Source organism: Pogoniulus pusillus, chromosome 7 (genome assembly GCF_015220805.1).
Source record: "Pogoniulus pusillus isolate bPogPus1 chromosome 7, bPogPus1.pri, whole genome shotgun sequence".
Classification (NCBI taxonomy): domain Eukaryota; kingdom Metazoa; phylum Chordata; class Aves; order Piciformes; family Lybiidae; genus Pogoniulus; species Pogoniulus pusillus.
This window is the reverse complement of record NC_087270.1, coordinates 4,631,527-4,655,594: the sequence shown is the minus strand read 5'-3', so window position 1 is coordinate 4,655,594 and position 24,068 is coordinate 4,631,527. Positions and strand designations below refer to the sequence as shown.

Here is a 24,068-nt window from a genome sequence, read left to right as displayed (position 1 = left end):
GCAACATCTTACTCTCTAACCTCACCTTCCATTTGGCCTAACCCACCTTTGCTTCTTAACCTCTTGGCCTAGCCTCCATTCTTCCTTGGGACTGGGGTAAGGTTGAGAGGGGCAGGGGGAAGGTGCAGGGGTGGTTGAGAGCCCCTCCTGGGGACTCAGGTTTCTGGGAGGGCTGTTGTGTTTCTGTATTCCCTTTTCCCTTGTCTATTTCTGTCTATAACTGTAGATACTGTAAATATCTGCTTGTATATTGTGCTAGCTGTAAATAATAAGCTTCATATTTCCAGAGCCTGCTGAGTCTAGTCTGGGTGATTTCTAAAGTGTGGGGGGGCAGAGAACGCCCAAACCATCACATAGGCTAACTTGAAATTCTTTTGCTTCACAGAATCATAGAATCATAGAATCATAGAATCAGCCAGGTTGGAAGAGACCTCCAAGATCAGCCAGGCCAACCTATCACCCTGCCCTATCCAATCAACTAGACCATGGCACTAAGTGCCTCATCCAGGCTTTTCTTGAAGACCTCCAGGGACGGTGCCTCCACCACCTCCCTGGGCAGCCCATTCCAATGGGAAATGTTACAGGTAAATGTTCCTGTAATGTTACTGGTAACATTAAACCCAATGTAGCCAAGGATGAAATCCCCCCAGCTCCACAAAATGGATCTAAGTTTAGATGTGGTCTTCTTCAAAATCAGATTAAACAAAAAGTATCCAATTTGTGCCTTAAGCCAATTGTAAACAGACAACAGGCCACACAATAGCCCCCACTAAGTAAAATAGCTTCATTCTGATTCCCAGAGTTAATTAACAATCACTCAAAATCAGTTAGCCCCACGTTGGGCACCAAAATAAAAGGATGTGATGGTTTGGGTGTCATCTCCCTCCCCCTCCCACCCCCCACTTTGGAAATCACCCAGACTAGACTCAGCTGGCTCTGGGAATGTGAATGAAGCTTATATTTACAGCTTAGCTCAATATGCAAGCAGATATTTACACTATATAGTTATAGACAGAAATAGACAAGGTAAAAGGGAATACAGAAACACAACAGCCCTCCCAGAAACCTGAGTGTCCAGGAGGGGCTCCCAACCACCCTTCCACCTTCTCCCACCCCTCTCAACCTTACCCCAGTCCCAAGGAAGAATGGAGGTTCAGCCAGGGGGTTAGGAAGCAAAGTGGATTAATCAGAGAGACGGCAGAGAGGCTAGAGAGAAGTGCAGCTCAGGCAATGTCCCAAGAAGAAGAAGTGCCTTATCTATGTTTGGATTCTTGTTCTTATACCTCTCAGCAAGCCTATGAGTGAAGTAGACATCCCCCTTATTTGTCTTTCACATCCTGTGATCTAGTTCTTCTCACCAAAACATTCCAGCTAGCTTCAAACTAGCACTACAGCTTTTCAGTAAGGCTTCCAAACTGGCGAATCTGTTATTGTTGACTCTTAATTATCTGCTCACTGGCTATCCAAGCTGTGGAGTAACTGTGCCAGAAGTGTAGACAGAGGCAGGGAAGCTCTGCCCATACTCACCCTAGAGCTGAATCTCTGGGAGCACAGGCTGGGAACTTCAAGCATAATGCCATATATCGTCTCCTGCCTGATGGGAAATGCACTGACTAACCTTTTATGTGCTCACCTGTGCTTCTCCTTTATTCATATACTGTCTCTTCGTCCTACTCACCTTTCCCTATAGATAGCCAAGACTTTACTTCATTCCTATCTCTTGATTTTGCATTATATGAAATAACATCATATTTCAAAGCTCAGTTGAAAACTTCTCTGTCCCCTGTGAGGCAGATTTACTGTTTCTGTATCGGTGTTGGTTTTTTTCTTCACCACTGTACTAGACAGGTCTGCAAAGCATTTCTGTGATGGCTTTTGACATACATGGCTATGACTTCTGTTTCAAGAAACCCACTGAGAGTTCCACAGTTCACTTCAGTCCATTGCTGGCCATGTCTTGAAGCTTCTCTTTCTGACCGTGGCGTGGGTGGGGTTTGGGATATCTTATCTCCAGATAAGACAGGGATAGAAGGTAGTAGCACAACACAGTTCAGTTTGAGCCATCATCACAATAATCATAGCTACCTGGGAGAGCTCGTCCTATACTGGAAGGGGAGACATCAGAAAGGAACACACCATCTCTTATAACATTGGGATCAAATGCTCTTGGCCGCAGTGGGAAATGTGGCTTCTGGAATCCTTGGTAATTGGTTGGTCTTGGCTGGCTTTCATGCAGAAGCTTCCTGGGAACTGAGAGAGAGGAGCAAGAGGTGCACAGCTGTTAGAATGAGTTACTTCAACTGGTCGGAGTGAGAATTATCACATTATGCTATGGGCTCAGCTGATACTTAATCATACCATGCCCAGGCCAAACAGTCATTCATTTACCACTATGATGAATGCTCTGCAAAGAGCAGCACAGATATTCAGTGAGAGAACATTGTAAAGTATAAAGTAATTAAGATATTGTTTATCTGTAATTAAGCTTTCAGACTAGACTGAGGATTGTATTCCAGCATGTTATTTAGGCACCCATTTTAGCCACTGAAATGCCCAGTTAGCCAGGCTTTGGCCTCAGCCAAAAGCCTCAGGGTATTCCAGCTCCAGCCAGACACCTCTGTTCCTACCACGACAGCAGTCTGGGCAGGATGTCCTGTACCAATGGGGACTACAGGCTATATCCACAAAACCAACCTCTGCAAGATGGTGTTCCTGTGAAATCATAAAGCTTGAATCATCCATCACAGCAGTTAGAAACCCCAGCTCTAAGAAACCCTCCCCACCACCCAGGGCAATCTGAAATACACTGTTGGCTTCTGGGCTTTATGCTTTAACTAAGCTGGGAATGGCCCATTTTCCATTACCACTATCCTGAGAAGAAGGGTTAAGATTCACCTGATGCTTGCTCCTCTCCATATGTCATCAGCCACAGCAACAGCAATACACAGGTAAGTTAATAAATGACAATTGTGTCAGGATATCTATGGTCCCTTCTTTGAACCAAAACATGCCTTAGTTAAACACAGTCTTTTTCTCCCCCTTCATGTTGCAAGACCAGCTCTTCAGCTGCACATCCAGGTACAGAAATCAAAGTCAGTGTAGATATATCAGTGTACACCCACTGAAGGTGAACCCACACAGTAAATTCGCTAATTTGCCCTTCAGGAACAAAGCAACATGTCACATATGAAGCTGAACCAGTTCTCTGCCTCAGCCACGGCCAGCACCTGAGGCTATTTCAGAGAAAATGCTTTTCCACACAAAGAGAATCAACATACATGCAGGCTATTCTGCTCAGAAATCAAAGGAATAGAGTGATTGGGGGGGGGAAAAAACCACAAAACTTAAAATATCCAGACAAGAAAGATGTATTTTCCCCACCAGTGACTGCATAATACATATATATGTAGCCATATATATATATATATATGTAGCACCATATATATATACATATATTAAAGCACCATTTTGTCCCTGCAGACAACCAATTATTTAGTGTGTGAAAGACACAGACCACTGACAATCAGGTACAAGTTTGCTAGACCCACAGGAACCCCAACAGAAGATTTCTGGGATGCTCTGGTCTCCTTTCTTCAAGTCTAATGGCAGTTGCCTTTCCTGTCCCAGGCAGGCTGCCACCTCCTCATGCCTCAGTCTCCCCACTTCTCCATTCCTGATGGTGGCATCTCCCCTCTCCACTCTTCACAGGGGTGTGAAGAAGCATAACTAAAAATGCAAAGCACTTTGAGATGGTTGGCATAACCACGAAGGAGGGTTTGGAATTGGGGCAGCAACCCTGGAACAGAAAGGAAATTCCTGCCTGCCTCCTGCAGCTAATCAGCTGCCAAGCTGGAGCATGGGATTTAATCACGCCTATTAAATTTGCCTGCACAGCTACAAATATTACTGGTGGGGGAAGTGATCCAACCACCTTGTTTACATTGTGTTTGACTTACTGTCTTTGCTGAGGCAAAGAAAATTGTAACTATATTTACTGACTGACCACCTATATTAGGCTGCCAAGATATCAGCGCTGAAGTTCTTCCATGATTAGTGAGTCACACCAGGTCAGGAAACAGACATAACCCCCCACATCTTCTGAATATCCAAGAGCTGGCACAGCACTTTCTAGTGAAACCTGAAATAGCATTCTGCCCCTGTACTCAGCACTGGTCAGGCCACACCTGGAGTGCTGTGTCCAGTTCTGGGCCCCTCAATTCAAGAGAGATGTTGAGGTGCTGGAAGGTGTCCAGAGAAGGGTGATGAAGCTGGTGAGGGGCCTGGAACACAAACCCTATGAGGAGAGGCTGAGGGAGCTGGGGGTGTTTAGCCTGCAGAAGAGGAGGCTCAGGGAAGACCTCATTGCTGTCCACAACTACCTGAAGGGAGGCTGTAGCCAGGTGGGGGGTGGCCTCTTCTCCCAGGCAACCAGCAACAGAACAAGGGGACACAGTCTCAAGTTGTGCAGTGGGAAGTCTAGGCTGGATGTTAGGAGGAAGTTGTTGGCAGAGAGAGTGATTGGCATTGGAATGGGCTGCTCAGGGAGGTGGTGGAGTTGCCATTCCTGGAGGTGTTCAAGCAAAGCCTGGATGAGGCACTTGGTGCCATGGTCTAATTGATTGTCTATGGCTGGGTGATAGGTTCAACTAGGTGACCTTGGAGGTCTCTTCCAACCTGGTTGATTCTATGATTCTATGAAGTGTCCCTTGATGGGAAGCCAGCAAAAGAAACACATACCCTGTTAGAAGCAAGACAGAAGTCAGGAGGGTACCTGTGCCGGACACATGTCAGAAAGTCTGGGGAGAAGGTGAGTACAACAGAGATTATTCTGCAAACCGCTAAGTCAGGAAGGATTGCAGTTCTGGGTGCCTAAAGTGAAACACCCAAAGGGACTCCAATATGCAGAGGGCATAGGGATCATTCATTGTCTAGGGCTGGGTGATAGGTTCAACTGGGTGACCTTGGAGGTCTCTCCCAACCTGGTTGATCCTATGACTCTAAGATGCCACTCCACTCTAACTTCATTTCTAACTGGAGACAGGAATCCAGACAGTCACTTGTAAGTAACAGACAACTAAAGTGACAGCATGCAGCAACTCTGTTCTCTTTCTAATTTATATGTTGCTAAACCAACACACAGCTTAGGTAGCTTGATTTAGAAAGACAGCAACATGGAAAGGCTTTCTCAAGTGCAAAACACCTCACAATTTCCAGTTACCTTCCGTGTGAGAGCGAGTTCCACACGAAAGATTAAACACCTGGTTCTTTTGAAATCCTCCCTTTAAATTCTCCAGGAGGGAGTGCATCTGACACAAAGCATGGCATACCTGAAGCAAAGTGTCAAAAAAAAAGTTATTTATGATTAAAACCAGCAGAAAAAAGAACCTGAAATTTTAGTCTTATCTCAGCATTAAGTACGTAAATCCTGGCAGGGAGAAGTTGGCACTTGGCCTGTTCTGTTCAATCAAGCAGAGAAGTTGAAGCAATTCATTCTACAGAGAAGTGATATATGTGGATAAGAGAGGAAGAAACGAGGCCTCCAATCAAAGCATTAACATGCCTGATAGTCTGGAGCCCTGCACCTTAAAGTGCACATGAGAAAGGAGCTGGAAGCACGTGGAAGAGAAACGAGTTGCCCCAGGGACCTTTGGTCTCTCAGAAGGTAGCAGTCAGCGTTGAAATGTAGGTATCTATCCAAACCATAAAACTATCCAGTAACTTGGGCTGGGCAGCTGAGCAGCACAGGCAGAGAGACAACTTCTCTGCCACCCACCATGGGGTCCAGCTCAGGCACTACCACAGGGACTTAGCTTGATCTGCAGAGCAAAATGTCACCATTGCTCTGACACTCCATGAGAGCACATGCAGAAGTCAGTTCTAGGTTATAGATCTGCAAGGGAGCTTTTGGACCAGAGGGTCCATTCTTCTGCCATTACAGGCTTTCAAGTCTCTATATAACCTCTCTGTGTCAGTTTTAAAAGCAATCCCAGCTCCCAGATCCCACTACTCGACTGTCTGACTCAAATGTTGTGCTAGCAATATGTGCTAGTTTGAAGCAAGCTGGGATGTTTTGGTAACAGAACTAGATAACAGGCAGTGAAATGAAAACAATTGATGTCAACTTCTCTCACAGTCTCGCTGAGAGCTCAGGGAAGAAGAAAAAAACTTTCTCCATTTTGTCTTTCTCTTCTGCCTTTGCCTTCAGACCTGGTCACATCTCATTAACCTTGCTCCTACTAACCTTGCTCCCTAACCTCTTGGCTGCACCTCTCTTCTTCCTGAGAACTGGGGTAAGGTTGAGAGGGGCCGGGGGAGGTGTTGGGGTGGTTTGAGAGCCCCTCCTGGGGACTCAGGTTTCTGGGAGGGGAGTTGTGCTTTTGTATTGTTTATCCTTTGTATATTTCTGTATATAATTGTATATAACTGTATATAGTGTAAATAGCTGCTTGTAAATTCTGCTAGCTGTAAATAAATTGCTTCATCTATATTCCCAGGGTCCGTCTGAGTTAGCTGGGGCAAATACAAAGTGGGGGGGGGGGCGGGTAAGAGCCCAAACCATCACACAATAACTTATACTAGTTCCCAACCCAAGACCTTCATCACCCATGGGCAATGAATTACTGGTATCCATCCCACAACAACACCTCACCACCACTGCCTGGCAGCTTCCCTGATGCTGCAGGAACAGGGCAGAGGAAATCAAAGCTGGATTGTGCTCTCACTGGCAGAGCAGACCCATCTGATTCGAGTACAAGCAACCTACAGGTCAGTGTGAAAAGGCATGGTGCTGCTGACAGCATCCTTATTTGTACTTGTCGGAGACTCCTGCAGAGGTTTTCACACAAGTACTGTCTTGTGTGGCCAGAAAACTGGGGGCTGATGAAAAGAAGAAGGTACTGTGCCTTTGAGCAGCAAAATTCTGAGCTTGAGTGTGTGAAGAGATGGAAAAGGCCAGTCCATTCTTCGTCTGTGTTCACCAAGATAACTGGCTGTGTTTCCCACTATTTTAGTCTGTCAAGTTTTAACCACTCCAGTCCCGAGAGTTTGGCCAGTTGCCAGGAGAGATTGGCAGAGGAGTATTGCTCGTTCTGAGGAATTCTTTCCCAATGTGCTGCTGAGTGTTTCAATTTAAGCACATTTGATTGTTCCCCTAACCAAAACATTTGACTGCTATAGCTCTCAAATTTTACAGATGAAGAATTAACTCAGGAACAGAGTTTTGAAAGGGTTTAAATGTTAAAATGCTTTGTCCAGTCCCACAGAGGGAATCTGTGCCAAAGAAAGGAAACAAACTCAAACCCCCTATATTTCTACTCAAACCATCCCCCACCTCTTTGCTAAGAGGGTGTTTCCTGATGCTTCCTCTGTCCTAATCATACTGAAAGACTTCCACTCCCAGCAAACAATTATCCCCTGAGCTCCATCCTCACTGTATATACAGATCAGTCAGCTGGAGGGCAGAAGAATGAAAGCTCAGCATTATAAATACACAAAAAAGGGGATTGTCATTCTCCAGTCCTCTGCTAATATATTTGCTTGCACATCTTCAGCCCATACAGTTTACTCTGCAAGCTCAGTACAATTAAAGCAGATCTGCAGGACCTTCAGCCAATCCTCCTGTGAATACTTAAAGCAGCGTGCAGTTGGAACAAAACATGACTCCCTCACCAGTGAAAATTACAGCCAAGCCTTTTATCTGGGCAGGTTTGGGCCAGGAACTGTTGATGCTCAATATATTTTTAAGGTACTTAAAAAAAAATCCTTCTGTGAGTAAACACCCAGTATGAACTACTGCAGGTTTGCAGAGGTAGCAGTTCTGAAGGATTTTTGTGTGGGACTTGAGAATTCACAGCATCCAGTCAGAAATGGGATCATTCATGTCTCTGGACTATTACAAGAAAGCAATTCCTTACTAAACATGTAAGGCATATGGCTCTCTCTCTCCAGCTGCAGAATCAGAAGTGTTTTATGTGCTGTAATGCACATCACTAAGCAGGCAGTCACCAATAGCTATTAAAATAATAGATTTTTGGCTCTGTCAGACCAAAAAATATGATGCACTCCCAGACCAAGAAGGCAAAATCCCATCCACAAGAAGATTCTGCACCTGGTGACAACATTGACACCTCTGTGTAGCTAAGAAACATGGGTGTGGAAGATTCTAATTTGATTAACAGACATGAACTGAACCACAGCCTGCCCGCTTCGCTTTCCCCCCAGGGTGTCAGACATGGCTAAAGACCAAGGTTTAAAGCTTTTCCTGATGCCTGCACCCCCATCTAACTCGGGAGTGGATCTGCACCTTTCAACTAACTAAAACCCTATTTGCATCACGTGGCAAGAGGTTTGCTTCTTCTCAGGAGTGCATGTGTCATGTCAGACATTCAGAGCCTGCCTTCAATTTCTGTCCCACCACCAGGCATTCCTCCTTCATCACAGTATCACAGTATCACAGTATCACCAAGGTTGGAAGAGACCTCACAGCTATGAAAGCATTCTGCACATGTCACCTGCCTGCCATGAGCTCATTTTGGGAGGACACCTCTGAATATGAGAATCATGGCATCACAAGTTAAGGTATCACAGTATCCCAGTATCACCAAGGTTGGAAGAGACCTCATAGATCATCAAGTCCAACCCTTTACCACAGAGCTCAAGGCCAGACCATGGCACCAAGTGCCACGTCCAGTCCTGCCTTGAACAGCTCCAGGGACGGCGACTCCACCACCTCCCCGGGCAGCCCATTCCAGTGTCCAATGACTCTCTCAGTGAAGAACTTTCTCCTCACCTCCAGCCTAAATTTCCCCTGGCGTAGCTTGAGGCTGTGTCCTCTTGTTCTGGAGCTGGCCACCTGAGAGAAGAGAGCAACCTCCTCCTGGCCACAACCACCCTTCATCTGACAGCTGAGCCACTGCTCTTTGGTCAGTTACAGGTATAACTGTTTGATAGGAGACCATCAAATCCCACAGCTCTCAGATGTGTTCATGAGCAGCTAGAAGACTTAGGCATGCCCATTTAAAAGATTAAGTGCATTCAACCATGCCTTGGTTGCAAAGCCATCTCATATCTCTCTGTACCCTGCACCATATTTAAAGTGTAGTACAGTTTATAGCAAATGTGTTAAGTCTCCCAGGAGACAGAAGGAGATGTGAAGGAATTTTGTGCCACAGAATGCAAGCCTGAAAGCCAGGATCTGAGCAACAGGCTGCCATGTGGAATCTTCACCCTCACGAAAGAAACAGAGCAAAGGCTTAATAAACACAAGTGGTCAAGACCTCAGCCTTCCATTTCCTTCAGTCATTTTTAAGAGGGTTTTTTTTTTTTTCACCCAGCAATCCTGAACTTAAGTGCAAAGCCCAAGAGAAAGAAGGAGTCAGTTCACTGCAGGCATGTTTCCCAAGCAGTCGTTTCAAACCACCAATAACAAGGAAGTGACTCATGTCAGTTACAGTAAGTCCACTTCCAAGCACCACACAGAAATCAAGTGAGACTGGAAAAATAGTCCTATCACAACCAAAGCCACCTACACCTCCCCAAGTCCACAGACTGCAAAAAGACTCTCCTCCCTCGATTTCTTTCTGCTGTACAAAGCAAAAATCCACCTCTTCTGCTGGTGATTCCTGGGCTGGTAGGAAGTGGTACAAGCTGGGACACCGGGCACAACTTACCCAAACTTTCAAAGCACTCTGACAAGACTACTCCCGAGGCAGCCAAGATGCTTCACTCTTTACTGCATTTTCCTGCAGCAGCTAACTCCTGAAAGGTTCTGCATTAAGAATATAGATACAGACAACCTTTTATCTCATTTGCCCTCCATGGAAGAGAAGATGTTCAACTTTTCTTCCTCATGCAGTTGCAATCAGACAAGTGACTTCAGAAGCAGAAGCAATTTCAGTCCAGAAGCAAAGCCCAAGCAATACAAATTAGCTTAGTCTCACCATTCTTCCCAGTGAAATCTCTCGCAGGTGGCGCTGTGATGTGAGAGGCTTTAGGAAATGGTGCAGCTCCAGCTGAGACTCCACAGGGCAGAGACAGACACAAGCACTGCTCCCTCCTAGCCTCTCCTCCTTTTTTCACAGGGCCTGTCCAGGAATGCAAGATACAGTTCACCTCACTTGGGAACCTAAACCATGCTACCCTGTAGGTACTTAATGAAGAAGTCCCTCTTAAATAAGCTGTGCTCTTAAGCTCCCTGTATCGTCAACAGCGAAAGGTGGGTGCCTTTGAAAGCCTCCAGGGGAGATTCTGTCTACTTAAATTTAGGAGCCTAATTAGAGATAGTTAATGAATCATAATGTTACCTTTAGATTTATTCTCCTGAGTGTATCTGAGTTAAAATCTTACAAACTGCTTCACATCTTTTACTCAGGTATTTTTCTTGTATCTTGAACTTTTCAAACCAGAATTTGAAGCTACAAACATCTTAATTCCTATGATGCTTGATCTATCCACAGGCTGTTTTCCTCCTGCTTTCATAGCCATGAAAGTCAGTTGTTCTTCTTTCATCATCTTAAATGTAATAACAGAATATGAAGCATCTACTGCCAGCAACTCATAAATCTCCTACTTGATGTGGCTTTCGGTCTCCAAAGGGCACAGTGGAAAGCATCGCGTGCACTGGTCTGCTCTCTGCACGTTCTATTTGGAAACAAAAATGGATCAAAAGGAAGAAAGCCTTGTAAAAGATACCTGCAGATATGAAGTTACTTTCATCTGGTAGATTTCTGCCTGCTCCCAAAGTCAGGAGAGTTCTGCATTCTCACAAGATAACACGTCTTCAGGAAGAGGAGACTCAAGCCGAGGCTTGTCCAAATCTCATCATGCTCAGCTATACCCTCCATGGGACCTTCTCCCAGCCATAGGATCTCTCTGGCAGTCTGGCTGCATCTAATCTCCTCCAGCCTCAGAGATTATGACAGTAACTTTATATACCTGAACAACAGTAGTGTGTTTTAGGGTACTGAGATGGGTCTAGATCAAACCATTAATGCCATCTCCAGGTGTTACTGATAGAAGTATGTGCAAGTACTGTAAGTAAGGTTGCTGCCAGTAACTTTATATACCTGAACAACAGTAGTGTGTTTTAGGGTACTGAGATGGGTCTAGATCAAACCATTAATGCCATCTCCAGGTGTTACTGATAGAAGTATGTGCAAGTACTGTAAGTAAGGTTGCTGCAGGAACAGAATCTGACTTAACACTCACACATGGGCAGAGTTCAGCTCTGCTGAACAGAATCCTTTAGGTAGGAAAAGACCTTTAAAGCCATTGAGTCCAAGCATTAACCTAGCACTGCCATGTCCACCACTAAGTCATGCACCACGTCTACACATCCTTTAAATAACCTGAGGGATGGTGACACAGCCACTTCCTCAGACAGCCTGTTCCAGTGCTTGACAGCCCTATTGGTGAAGTAATTATTCCTGATCTAAATCTTCCCTAGTGCAACCAGAGGCTGTTTCCTCTTGTCCTATCACTTGTTCCTTTGAAGAAAGTAAGAGACCAAATTCCCTTTATTTACTTGCAATTATCCCTTTATCTACATAGAGAGTATGGTCAGGAAATCTCCTTTCAATTATGTAGCCTCAATTCTGTAAGTGGCAGCAGGCAGAAGAGAATAAACCCAAACTCTTAACATTTAACACTCTAAGAATGCACTGTCTTAAATTACTGCTACAGGACAGAACTACTGCCCTTGACTTATTTAAACTACAGAGCTTGGCAGAAAGTCTTTTGTGCAGCTTATCTGTTTTTCAGAAAAATATGTGACACAATATGTGGCTCCCAGGAGGGTACTGAGGGAGCAGTTAACATTGTGTGTTCAAGTGTGGCTGATCCGGAGCCAGAGCATTGCTCATGTGAAGAATTGCTCATTGGCAAGGGAGGAGACTGTCCTCAGGATGCCAACACACGCCCAAGTGGTTGCAGTCCTGCAACCCCAGGAATCACTGCAAGGGACTCTGTAAAACTCCAGGTGAAAGACACCTCCTTATAGCTCAGAGAAAGGTGTACAAGCCCTGTCAGTGAAGGAGGGCCATGGAGGTCTTCACTCTTACACACCCCCAGACAGCGTGGGTATTATGTATCACTGGGAGACACTCAGATGATAGGCAAGGGTTTTCAAGATAAAGTAAGGAGAAAGGGATGAAATCATAGAATCATACAATAAACCAGGTTGGAAGAGACCTCCAAGATCATCCAGTCCAACCTAGCACCCAGCCCTAGCCAGTCAACTAGACCATGGCACTAAGTGCCTCATCCAGCCTTCTTTTGAACACCTCCAGGGACGGTGCCTCCACCACCTCCCTGGGCAGCCCATTCCAATGCCAATCACTCTCTCTGCCAACAACTTCCTCCTAACATCCAGCCTAGACCGACCCCAGCACAACTTGAGACTGTGTCCCCTTCTTCTGTTGCTGGTTGCCTGGCAGAAGTGACCAACCCCCACCTGGCTACAGCCTCCCTTGAGGTAGTTGTAGACTCTGGAGCTGATGCGAACCCATGCTGACCTCCACCAGGGACTGGAGATGGATGACAGGGAAGCAAAGGCCCAGTCAGGAAAGGAAGCTATTAAGGAAAGTAAAAACATCCACAGCTATAATGCACTGCCCAAGTCTTTGAATGAAAACTAAGAAGCCTCCATGCATCAGCATCTGAGTCAACAGCGATCCTGATATGATTCAACCATTGTATTTCTAGAGTTAGGATATAATTTCTCCCCTGAAAATACTGACCAAGATGGGCACTTAGGGGATTTGATATATGTTTATAAGTATCTGAAGGCTGGTCAGGAGTTGGAGGAGCAGGGATCTGCTGGAGAGGGTCCAGTGGAGGGCTATGAGGATGATGAGGGGACAGGAGGGCATGGCTGATGAGGAGAGGCTGAGGGACCTGGGGCTGCTTAGTCTGCAGAAGAGAAGACTGAGAGGGGATTTGATAAATGTTTATAAGTATCTGAGGGCTGCCAGGAGTGGGGGGACAGGCTCTGCTCACTGCTCCCTGGGATAGGACAAGGAGCAATGGGTGTAAGTTGCAGCAAAAGAGGTTCTGCCTCAACACAAAGGGGAACTTCTTTACTGTAAGGGTCACAGAGCACTGGAACAGGCTGCCCAGGGAGGTTGTGGAGTCTCCTCTGGAGCCTTTCCAGGCCTGTCTGGATGTGTTCCTGTGTGATCAGTGTTAGATAGGATTGTCCTGCTCTGGCAGGGGGGTTGGACTCGATGGTCTCTTTGGGTCCCTTCCAACCTCTAACATCCTATGATCTCCTTTGCCCATGTGTGACGAAATGTCACCCATCCCATAATACACAATCCACTGGTGACCTAAACATACCAGGAAAGGGATGCAGAAAAAAAACTAACTCAAAGCAAAACCAAAGCCAGCCTATCCCTGGATGTTCCCCCATGGTTTCTATCGGTGTCTGCTGGCAAACACAGTCGGGAGATGTTAACTGAAAACGTTTGCAATTACAGCAGCAAAACTATGCTCTATCTTAAACATGTTTTCTTTTTTATCTAAGTGCTGCTTACCCAACAGTGCTTTATCAGTTCAGCAGTTTTTCCTCTCAGTAATCAAACTGCAGAGAGGTAGATAAGGAGCCAGGTTATTTTTTTTTCCCAAAAAGGCATAAGTACCTTCACAACACAAGCTGAGAAATGTCATCAGAGAGCAGCTGCCAACCTCTGCCTTTGCAGGCAGTGACTGTATCTGGTCACATGTTTAATTTAGCAGTGCAATTCCCAGGATCACATGAGGTGCCCAAACTGCAAGCCCTTAAAAAAGGAAAGGTTATCGATAGCATTGGAGAAAAGACCAGGAGGAAACAAAACCATATCAGGTAGCTACAGTGCTAAACGCCTGTTGTGGTGGGCCTGATAGACCCAAAATAGGCTGGTACATGTCCTGCCTTGCCTAGGCATGTTCTTCTGCTCCACCTGAGAGGCAAGCGTGGGAAATGGACACAAAAGGACCTGGAGCCACTGAGTCTGGGCTGCCCAGGGTCCTGTGGTGCAAGGTGCACACACTGAGCTTGTGCCTGCCTAGTGCAGGGCCTGTGCTTTGCCCAAGTTAGGGACAAGCCAGCCTGTGGCTCTGCCTAACATGGGAAGCTTTGGCTAACTGCCATCCTGAGTGGCTGTTCTGTGTCCAAAGGGCAATTCATCTCGGCCCACACTGATCAAAGGAGATGTGCAGGTGAGCAACCTGCTTCTGCTTCCCTGCTTTGCTGCCCTGCTCTGTGCCTGCTCTCTCTGCTGTGCCCAGCCCTGCTGCTCTTGCACACTGCCTTAGTGCTGCCTGCTCAACTCCACTGCCGCCAGTGACCAGGAGCAGAGCCTGGATGCCTGCAGGCGATCGGCCTGTGTGGCCAGCGTGACATGGTGCTGAGCCTGCACCACATCTGCCTCTGCACCTGAAGGTGCTGCTCAGAATCCCTGGGCATAGACACAGATGGTGCAGAAGCAGCCAGGAGACAAGGGCAGAGATTGTCTGCGTCCTGTCCCCAGAAGCTGGGAAGATTCAAGCCTCAATGTCCAACAAGACAGAGTCCCCTGACAGCATTTGGGCACTGTCTGGACTGTGGCTGGCCCCTGTGAGGGTAATAATAATAACCTGTGAGTAAATGCTTCAATGCCTCTTTGTAATCCTCTGCTGCCTGCTGCCATAGAGCAGAAAGAGCTTGAGCCCAGCTGCTGGGCAAGCAGCACATTGACTGCAAGCGGCATTTGACCACGGAACCTTCTCTTCCAGTTCAATTACTGTGTCTATATTTTGCAGGTTACATTAGATGCAGATATTATCCAGAGAATGTTTCCATGGCCGTGTAAGAACTGAAATATTATTAAAATGAGTGGTGGGGGGTGGCAGAGTTCTGAATAGCAAAACTGATAAAGAATAGTAACTTTGGAAAATATCATCTCACAGCAATTCGTTTCCCCTCCCCAACAATGCCCTTCAGTTACATGCAGATGAATACAGATTAATACTTACTGAACAAAAATACAACCTAATGCAAGATCCAGGGCTCAATGCAGGGATCATTAGGTCCTGTTGTTCAGGACTTGGCTTATACAAGAAGCCAGGCTACACAAAAAAACCTGGAAATCCAGGGTTCTGTGAGCAAAGTGGCAACACTGCTTTCAGTATCATTCTGTATACTCACATGGTCATAACCTGTGTTCTAGTTTGAGCCTAGCTAGAACGTTTTGGTGAGAAGAATTAGCTTATAGGCTGTGGAAGGAAAACAAGGGTGATGTCTACCTCACTCATAGGCTTGCTGAGATGTATAAAAACAAGAATCAGAACACAGATAAGCTACTTCTGCTGGGGAACTGGCTGAGCTGCATCTCTTTCTAACCTCACCCTCCATTTCTTTAATTAATCCACTTTGCTTCCTAACCCCCCTGGCCAAACCTCCATTCTTCCTTGGGACTGGGGTACAGTTGAGAGGGGCAGGAGGAAGGTGGAAGGGTGGTTGAGAGCCCCTCCTGGGGACTCAGGTTTCTGGGAGGGCTGTTGTGTTTCTGTATTCCCTTTTCCCTTGTCTATTTCTGTCTATAACTGTATAGACTGTAAATATCTGCTTGTATGTTGTGCTAAGCTGTAAATATAAGCTTCATTCAAATTTCCAGAGCCTGCTGAGTCTAGTCTGGGTGATTTCCAAAGCTGTGTGTGTGGGGAGGTAACACTCAAACCATCACAACCTATGAGACATTCTCCTTTGGGGCTGAGACTTCCTGAGCACAGTGTCAAGTTCGAGGGAAAATGCTATAGATGTTTTTGTGTATCAAACCTCCCTTGTTTTTTTAACATGCATTTAACTGGCAGAACCTCTCTAACACATGGCATCAGCCTGAAGTTATCTGCCTTGCAGGCTGTGAAAAAGTGCTTTCCATGGTTTATGGTTTGGTTTTAGGTTGGGTTTTCTTCTGGTAGGAAAAGACATGGCATGCATCATCTTGCTTCCACGCATATCCTGAGGGAGCAGCAAGGACTGTGAGTTCAAGTGTTACTACAATTGCTACTGCAATAACTGCCAGTTTTGTGGAACAGCAAATTATAGTCACTTTTCCTGATGCCACATAAAAGCAGATGCACACCATGGAAAGCAACGCCAAGGTTTTGTTTCAGCCCATCAAGGATGTTGCTGAGCACCTACCCCATGACGAAACTTACCCTGCAGCTACTTCCACCAGCACAGTCTGGGAGCACGGGAAAAAAGCTGTGGGAATATGCAGTGCTGGATGTTTGTGGCAGCCTTCCAGTACTTAATAACAATGTTGGGTTTTTTTAAGACAACACAAGGCTTTTATAACTAAATGTTTGTTTCTCTTAGGCTTCATGAAACATTCAGTGAGGACGACACTTCATGCACACTGCTCTGTTCTTTTCCACTCTCCACACGTGCAATTCAGATTCATTTATATGGATATCCCTATCTCAAATGGTATCTCAATTCACACCGCCTAATTGAAGGCACTTCACCAGGATAGGAGGTGACTAAGCCCTTCATGGATATACAGATAGGCTAACTAATCTCTCAGCTTAACCATTTCAGTGCAAGCAAGGTTTTGTAAGACTGAGCTGCAAGTATGGTTGGCCTCTTCTCCCAGGCAACCAGCAATAGAACAAGGGGACACAGTCTCAAGTTGTGCCAGGGTAGGTCTAGGCTGGATGTTAGGAGGAAGTTCTTCACAGAGAGAGTGATTGGCATTGGAATGGGCTGCCCAGGGAGGTGGTGGAGTCACTGTCCCTTGAGGCCTTCAAGAAAAGCCTGGATGAGGCACTTGGTGCCATGGTCTAGTTGACTGGATAGGGCTGGGTGCTAGGTTGGACTGGATGATCTTGGAGGTCTCTTCCAACCTGCTTGATTCTATGATTCTATGTATATATGTATACATATGTATATGTAGAGCATTGCTGGACAAAAGGCTTATCTCATTTATTCCAAAGTTAAAGCAATTAAATGTTCTGAATCAGATTCTACCCATCAAATTAATGCAGAAATTAGTCCAGGACTATCTGGAATTCCCTTGAGACCTCTCTAACAGACCAGTACACCTCTGACACATCCTAGGTATTTGTAATACTTGATTCACCAGATTGTCACCCCAGCCAAGCCTCAAGTCCAAGAAAGGATCAGTCACACTCCTTTTCTAGTGACCTCTGCCAACCACAGTCCAGTGCCTGCCTTTTGGAGCAGCAAGGCCTGTGAATTGCAACATCATCTACCTCACCATTCAAAACAACTGAATTCAATCAGTTAAAAACTGTAAATGAAGACACATCTTAATCTACCACGTGTTTGTAAGCGTATTTTATTACATGTTCCCTAGCAAATGCAGATTGCTAACTCACAGCCAAGCAACTCACTTCATGCCATAGGACCTTGTGCTAGTTTTAGTCTCCCTTTTTGGAACTCTTAGGAGAAAAAAAAAAGTAATTAAGACTTTAATACATACCTTTGTTGCTAGTAACTTGAACCCAGTGCAGATGCTTTATCTACAATGCACTCAATTTAAGGTGCCACTTCTTTCAAGTGGAATATAATGCTCTGTATTGTAGCATTTGTTCTTTCTGCTGGATATCTCAAGCCCACCAACCCTGATACCTTATCATCAGATGAAAGCATTAATACAACACAAAGAGACTATGAACATCTTTTGAACAGGTAAACCTTCAGCAAACAAATTTCCAGAAGGTTGTATAGACAGGGATGGTTTACAGCACCCTGTAAACAGCAAGGAAACTCATAAATGCAATCCTTCCCATGCTGGAATGACTCCTCTTCATATCAGCCAAGAGACTGCCCACCTATATAAAGACACATGCTGCAGAATTCACTCAGTTCACACGAGTGGCCAGTCATGTAAAAGATTATTATTTGCTCTTGATGAAGCTGCACAGAATAAAATCTACCTCACAGTCTGCTTGGCTTATAGTGACAAGGTGGTTTTAATTGCGGGTCCAATAACCACCCATGTTACTTAAACTCTGAAGTAATCCACCTTAATTGCCTTAACTCTAATAAGTGCATGGGATCATAACAGTTTGGGGAGAAAGGTAGTTGTTAACTTGTTGGTTGCCAGATGCAGACTGCTGATAGAAGATATATCTGAGTATTAAAACTGTCTGAGAAAGGAGATTCTGCCACCTTGCTCTAGCAAGACCTCCTCTACAGTGCTGCATCCAGATCTGGAGCCATTAACACAGCAAGGACATGGACCTGATGGAGTGAGGCCAGAGAAGGCCACCAAGATGATCCAAGGGCTGGAGCAGCTCTGCTGTGAGGACAGACTGAGGCAGCTGGGGGTGTGCAGCCTGCAGAGGAGAAGGCTCCAGGCAGACCTCAGAGCAGCCTGCCAGGAGCTGAGAGGCTGCAAGCAGGCTGCAGAGGGACTGTCGGCAAAGGATGAGGGCAATGGTTTGAGATGAGAGCAGAGCAGACTGAGATTGGCTGTGAGGAACAAGACTTCAGCCTGGCAAAAGAGGGCTGTGATTTGTGCCATGACTCCACTAGGCACAGTAGGAGTACACACAGATAACTGAACAAGGATCAAAGCATTGACTGTCTCAGTGGAGTAAGGCAGGAAGTAAACTTCCTATTTACTCTCAGGTAAATCTACTTCCTATTTTTCTCTCAGTTCAGCAGGAACTTCAACAAGTCCAATACAGAAATCTGTTCCACCATTACCTTGTTTACACCTCTACCATGCCATTAAAATTGCTATTTGAGTGGAGAGTGAGAACTTGCTCACTATTCTGCTTTCTCAGAGCCTTCTGCCTTTTGTATTGCTTCAGACTTTTCTCTGTGAAACATAAAGAACCTGCCTGAAAAATCCATTTTTAGAAAAGTCTTGCATGAAAGCTATTTTCTTCGCCCTTGAGCAAATAACTCACTTCCAATTACATCACAGGTACTGGAAAGTCTAAGACAAATAGAGTTCAAAGTAAGGCACATTGTGAAAGAGGCACACTCTAATTAAACATGCAGCACAGAGAAGAAATGTCATCTCTGTGCTTGTACAGCAGTCAGTGCAAAGAGCTGCCTGCCCAATTTCCCAAGAGGCACCTAAGCACAGATTTGCAGCCAAGTTTCTATCATCAGTCTAATCTCTCTATAGCTGGCTGATACAGGGAGTGGAATGGTTCTGACATCCTTCAAACCTGGGCATCTAGTGAAACGTGTGAGCAGTAGTGCTGATGTATCACCCATTAGCAGCCTTCCAGGGTCCTTCACAGCAGTTTGCAACACAAGATCTTGTACCAGTCCTCACAAAGCTTGTACCACCCTGGAAATCTACTGCCACAAAAAGAGGAGAACAAAGGTGAGACAAACAGACTGTTGCCTTCTGGCCTCGAACTCTGAGACCCAGCCTGCCTGCTTCCCTGTGGGCCAGGCAGGCAATGAAGTGCTTGCTGCATCTTGCTGAGCATGAAGACACTGACTGCCCTCTGATTTTGTATTTCCACTGAGGCAAAAAGGCTTCTTCTTCCTCAGTGGTGGCCTGATGTCATCTGAGGATGCTTTGTTCACCTTCTTCTGAAAGGTCAGAGACTATATACAATACCCACAGATATCTGCAGGCAACAAGCACCTCACCATTGAAGGCAACTGCGTTCTGGAGAGGAACCCACACGTAAGAGAGATGATCCTTCCCTCATCAACAGACTTTGACCTTCATGAAAAGGTGCCTGAAGTGATGAGGAAACGTGGGAAGGAAAATGTGTGTGGTCCCTCCCAGCACTGTGTTTAGACCTGTAAAGGTTTTGTGATTGACACAATAAAGATCATCTGATCTTTGGCGTCATTACAACGACACAAGGTGCATTAGCCTCCACTCTGACACGTCCTGGAAGAAGTAAATGGTGCTTGCTCTGCTGCAAGGAATCACTGGATCCAGCTGGTACAGCCTGGCAACCTTCATGCCATCAAGCTCTCCTAACACTGAAAACAGAGTGGCTGCACCCAAAATGCCAGCTGGGAATAGTGTGTGGCTCATGCTAACTTTTAAGCTGCGTCAGAACCATGCAACACCAAATATCTTTTCTGCAGCTTAACAGGATGGTTCACTGAGTTCTAGTGTCAGGAGCTACTGACTTCATCACTGTTTTGTTAATCAGAACAGACATACTCAGTTAATTCCAGAGGTCAGACAGAGAAAACTAAGCAGCTATTCTAGCTTGGGAGATCAGCAGTACTCCTCAGGGCTCAAAACATCTGGGATATGAAAGCAGAGGTCTGTGGCAACACTGACATGGGATCAAACGACCTGGAGATGTTTCAGGCCAAGAAGAGAGCTGCATCTGCTGGCTGTATGCAGTGAGGGAAGCTGAGATAGATCTGTGGCAGAGTACCCAGAACTGATTTATACAGAGGTACCTGCCTCCAACAGACCATTTGTGCTGCACCATCTGTCCTCATGGAGCAGTACATATCCCCTCAGCTACTTGGAGCTATACTGAGACCTACCCTCCACCTCCACCAAGGCAAAAAAAGATTGAACCCAGACAGCCCAGGCTGAACACTCTTATCAAACCACTTTATTAGCACAGTGTAGAGCTGCCCCTGCCCAGTAACAGGAAGGAAACATTCTGCCATATCTTTCCCTAATGCTCCTCCTTTCTCTTTAAACACAAAGAACAAAAAGGTTGTGTTAGAGAGTCCAGCAGGCTCATGTGATTGTAAAACAATATTATACTGGGCACCTCATCCATCAAAGAGACCAGCAGGGTTTAAGGGAGAGAGGGGGGATGAAATAGTCTCCTGGGCCAATTTCAAGCCATAAAGGTTGCTTCTTTTTATGTCAAAGGGAAGTCTTTGACTTGTAATCTTTCCATATTTCAATGAAGTGATGCAAATGACACAAAGCTAAAACAGATGACAGCTGCATAGCTAACCTCCCCCATGATCTTGGGTCCTGAGGATTTCTCTCTTAAATACCAGTACAACCACTCTGTAGAATTACAGTGGAACTTATACTTAAGCCACGTTTCTAGCAATCATTTGATCTAATGAGCTGTCCAAACACTGTTTCCCATCGGTGCTTTTCTCCAGTCATAGCTGTGCTGGAAACAACTGCAGTGATAAAAGATAATGTCCTGTGTGGAAACTCCCATCTCCCATCCATTCCCACCTAGGCAAGGCCTCAGAGCCACACTTGCACACAACTAATCATGATTCCATTTTGGCAGAAATGTGATGGCACACTGATGTTAAATCTCCTTTTTCCTCTGTATAGGGTTAACACTCCTGGGGGAGTGACCCTGAACCTGACCCTGGGGGTCTTGGCCCCTCCCCAGGGGTGGGCCACACTCCAGGTGATGGTTAGCCCACTCCCCCCACTTCCTGTGGTATAAAAGAGGAGCACTTCCTGCTCTTCATCCTCTTTTTTTTTCCTTCACTACCTCTTGACACACACAGGCACACTGCATACCAGCACAACACGTGGCAGCCACGAGGCAGAGACACCATCACATTGCTCAGGTTGTATCCATCCCTTGTTGTATTTTGCTATTTTCCCTTCCTTATCCTTTGTAAACTCCCCTACCTCCAATACCTTTTCTAAGTTATTGTTGAACTTTTCCTTTATAACTTCCAAATCGAGTGAGATTGATTTATTTGGGTGTCCCTACCTTTCTCTCTCTCCCTGTCTTTTTGGGAAAAGGAGGGGGAAGAGGGGAGGGCACTCTATAAATTCTATAAATTGTCATTGGGTCTATTAAATTTATTAGAGTCTCTGGGAACCTGCATTTGAACCCAAGACATCCTCTCACCAAAGTCCATTTTCTGATGGAGCTCTCTCAGACCAATTCCCCCAGCTGCTTAAAGAACATCTTATGGGCAGTTAGGTATTTTCTGGTTCTATATATAGTTGTCAGGATTTTTCTAGCAAGGTAGACCCCAATTGCACTATCCAGGGAAAACAGCAGAAGAAACAGTCCTAGAGAAATATGTCCACATAATCACTGAGCAAGTGAAGCCAGAGGCATAGCTCTGTCAAGCCAATCACCCACGGGCAGGATGCACTGCATCTCCCAGCTTCCACAACAGCCAGAGATTTACCAGACTCCAGCTCCCTTGAGACAGAAATCTTCCACACAACCTAAATATAGATACTTCCCCTCCCTGGGTGACCAGCTTAGCACAGCTGTGCTCCCAGCTCCAGCTCTGGAGAGTACAAACTTCTTCTATAAACACTTATTACTGGATGTCTTGGAAGTCTCTTCCAACCTGTCTGATTCTATGATTCTATAGTTCTGTAAGTTGCAGCACAAGAGGTTCCACCTCAACACAGGAGGTAAATTCTTTACTCTAAGGGTCACAGAGCACTGGCACAGGCTCCCCAGAGAGGTTGTGGAGCCTCCTTCTCTGGAGACTTTCAAGGTCTGTCCAGATGTGTTCCTCTGTGACCTGAGCTAGGTTGTGTGGCCCTGCTCTGGCAGGGGTGTTGGACTCGATGATCTCTTTGGGTCCCTTCCAACCCCTGACATCCCATGCTCCTGCGTCTTGCCCCAGACCACCTCGGCACAGAGCTCTATAGGAAGCCTTACACTAGGTTCTGCCAGTGCTAGCACATGCACACAGATGGACACAACCCACCACGGAAGACAGACTGTCAGGAAAGGGATTAAAACCTGGCTGTTCAACTCGTTCTGAACCCAGTCACCTTCTATCTTCTTTGTTCTGTGCCTCGAGGTGAGGAGAAAGTTCTTCCCTGAGAGAGTCATTGGACACTGGAATGGGCTGCCCGGGGAGGTGGTGGAGTCGCCGACCCTGGAGCTGTTCAAGGCAGGACTGGACGTGGCACTTGGTGCCATGGTCTAGCCTTGAGCTCTGTGGTAAAGGGTTGGACTTGATGATCTATGAGGTCTCTTCCAACCTTGGTGATACTGGGATACTGTGTGATACTGTGATACCAAGTGCAGAACGCTGCCAATAAATGTGGGGGTTAATCAAACAAAGCAATTATTTGAATAGGAATCATTTTCCTCTTACAAAACATAAGGAAAATTCAAAACAGTTGAGCCCTTCTGGATTCATACTGTGAAAATAACCACTGTGGGATCTGAACAGAGTTAGCTGAGGTTTCTGACTGCCAGACCAGCATGAACCATCCCCTGTCTTGGTCTCTTGGGAGGAATGTTTGCTCTTTTCCCTGGGAGAACACAACCAGTCAGCTGGCCAGTCAGTCAGTCCCAGTGATTTGGATTCAAGCACTGCACAGATGCTAGTCAAAAACTAAGCAGGAAAGGCAAAAGATGATGCCTGAGTGACGAATTATGTGCCCTTTTCTTACTGTAGTCAGTAAGAAAACTCATAATTGCAAACAACACTAATGGGAAGCCTTATTGGCTGTCACAGTTTACATGCCAAGGACACAATGAATGATACAAGCCCTACGAGGAGAGGCTGAGGGAGCTGGGATTGGTTAGCCTGGAGAAGAGGAGGCTCAGGGGAGACCTTATTGCTGTCTGCAACTACCTGAAGGGTGGTTGTGGCCAGGAGGAGGTTGCTCTCTTCTCTCAGGTGGCCAGCACCAGAACAAGAGGACACAGCCTCAAGCTGTGCCAGGGGAGATTTAGGCTGGAGGTGAGGAGAAAGTTCTTCCCTGAGAGAGTCATTGGACACTGGAATGGGCTGCCCGGGGAGGTGGTGGAGTCGCCGTCCCTGGAGCTGTTCAAGGCAGGACTGGACGTGGCACTTGGTGCCATGGTCTGGCCTTGAGCTGTGTGGTAAAGGGTTGGACTTGATGATCTGTGAAGTCTCTTCCAACCTTGGTGATACTGTGATACTGTGATACCTGAACTTGTGATGCCATGATTCTCATATTCAGAGGTGTCTTCCCAAAATGAGCTCATGGCAGGCAGGTGACATGTGCAGGATGCTTTCATAGCTGAGCCTGTATGATTTCTGCAGGTAACTAGAGCACATCCACCCTAGGCTACAGGTCTGTCAGCTCCACCACCCTCATCAGCAATCTGACTCGTACTCCAAATGCTGAAGGCAACAAACTCTTTAGAGACCTGTTCTACATGCCTGCCTGCATCAGAAGAATATAGCAAAGGGT

The 24,068-nt window shown here is 46.0% G+C and overlaps 2 protein-coding genes across 4 annotated transcripts in view; both read right to left on the bottom strand.

The window, feature by feature from the left end:
- Positions 1-24,068, bottom strand: part of GCFC2 (GC-rich sequence DNA-binding factor 2) — a 988,578-nt gene that overhangs the window by 660,263 nt on the left and 304,247 nt on the right. The window lies entirely within an intron of this gene.
- The window catches only part of EVA1A (eva-1 homolog A, regulator of programmed cell death), a 90,380-nt gene that overhangs the window by 15,813 nt on the left and 50,499 nt on the right, over positions 1-24,068 (bottom strand). For 2 of the 3 annotated variants that reach the window (XM_064145736.1, XM_064145737.1), the window contains exon 2: positions 2,086-2,250. The gene's annotated coding sequence lies outside the window, so the exon portion shown is untranslated. The remainder of the gene's footprint in view (positions 1-2,085; positions 2,251-24,068) is intronic. The other variant, XM_064145738.1, reaches the window with a different exon arrangement.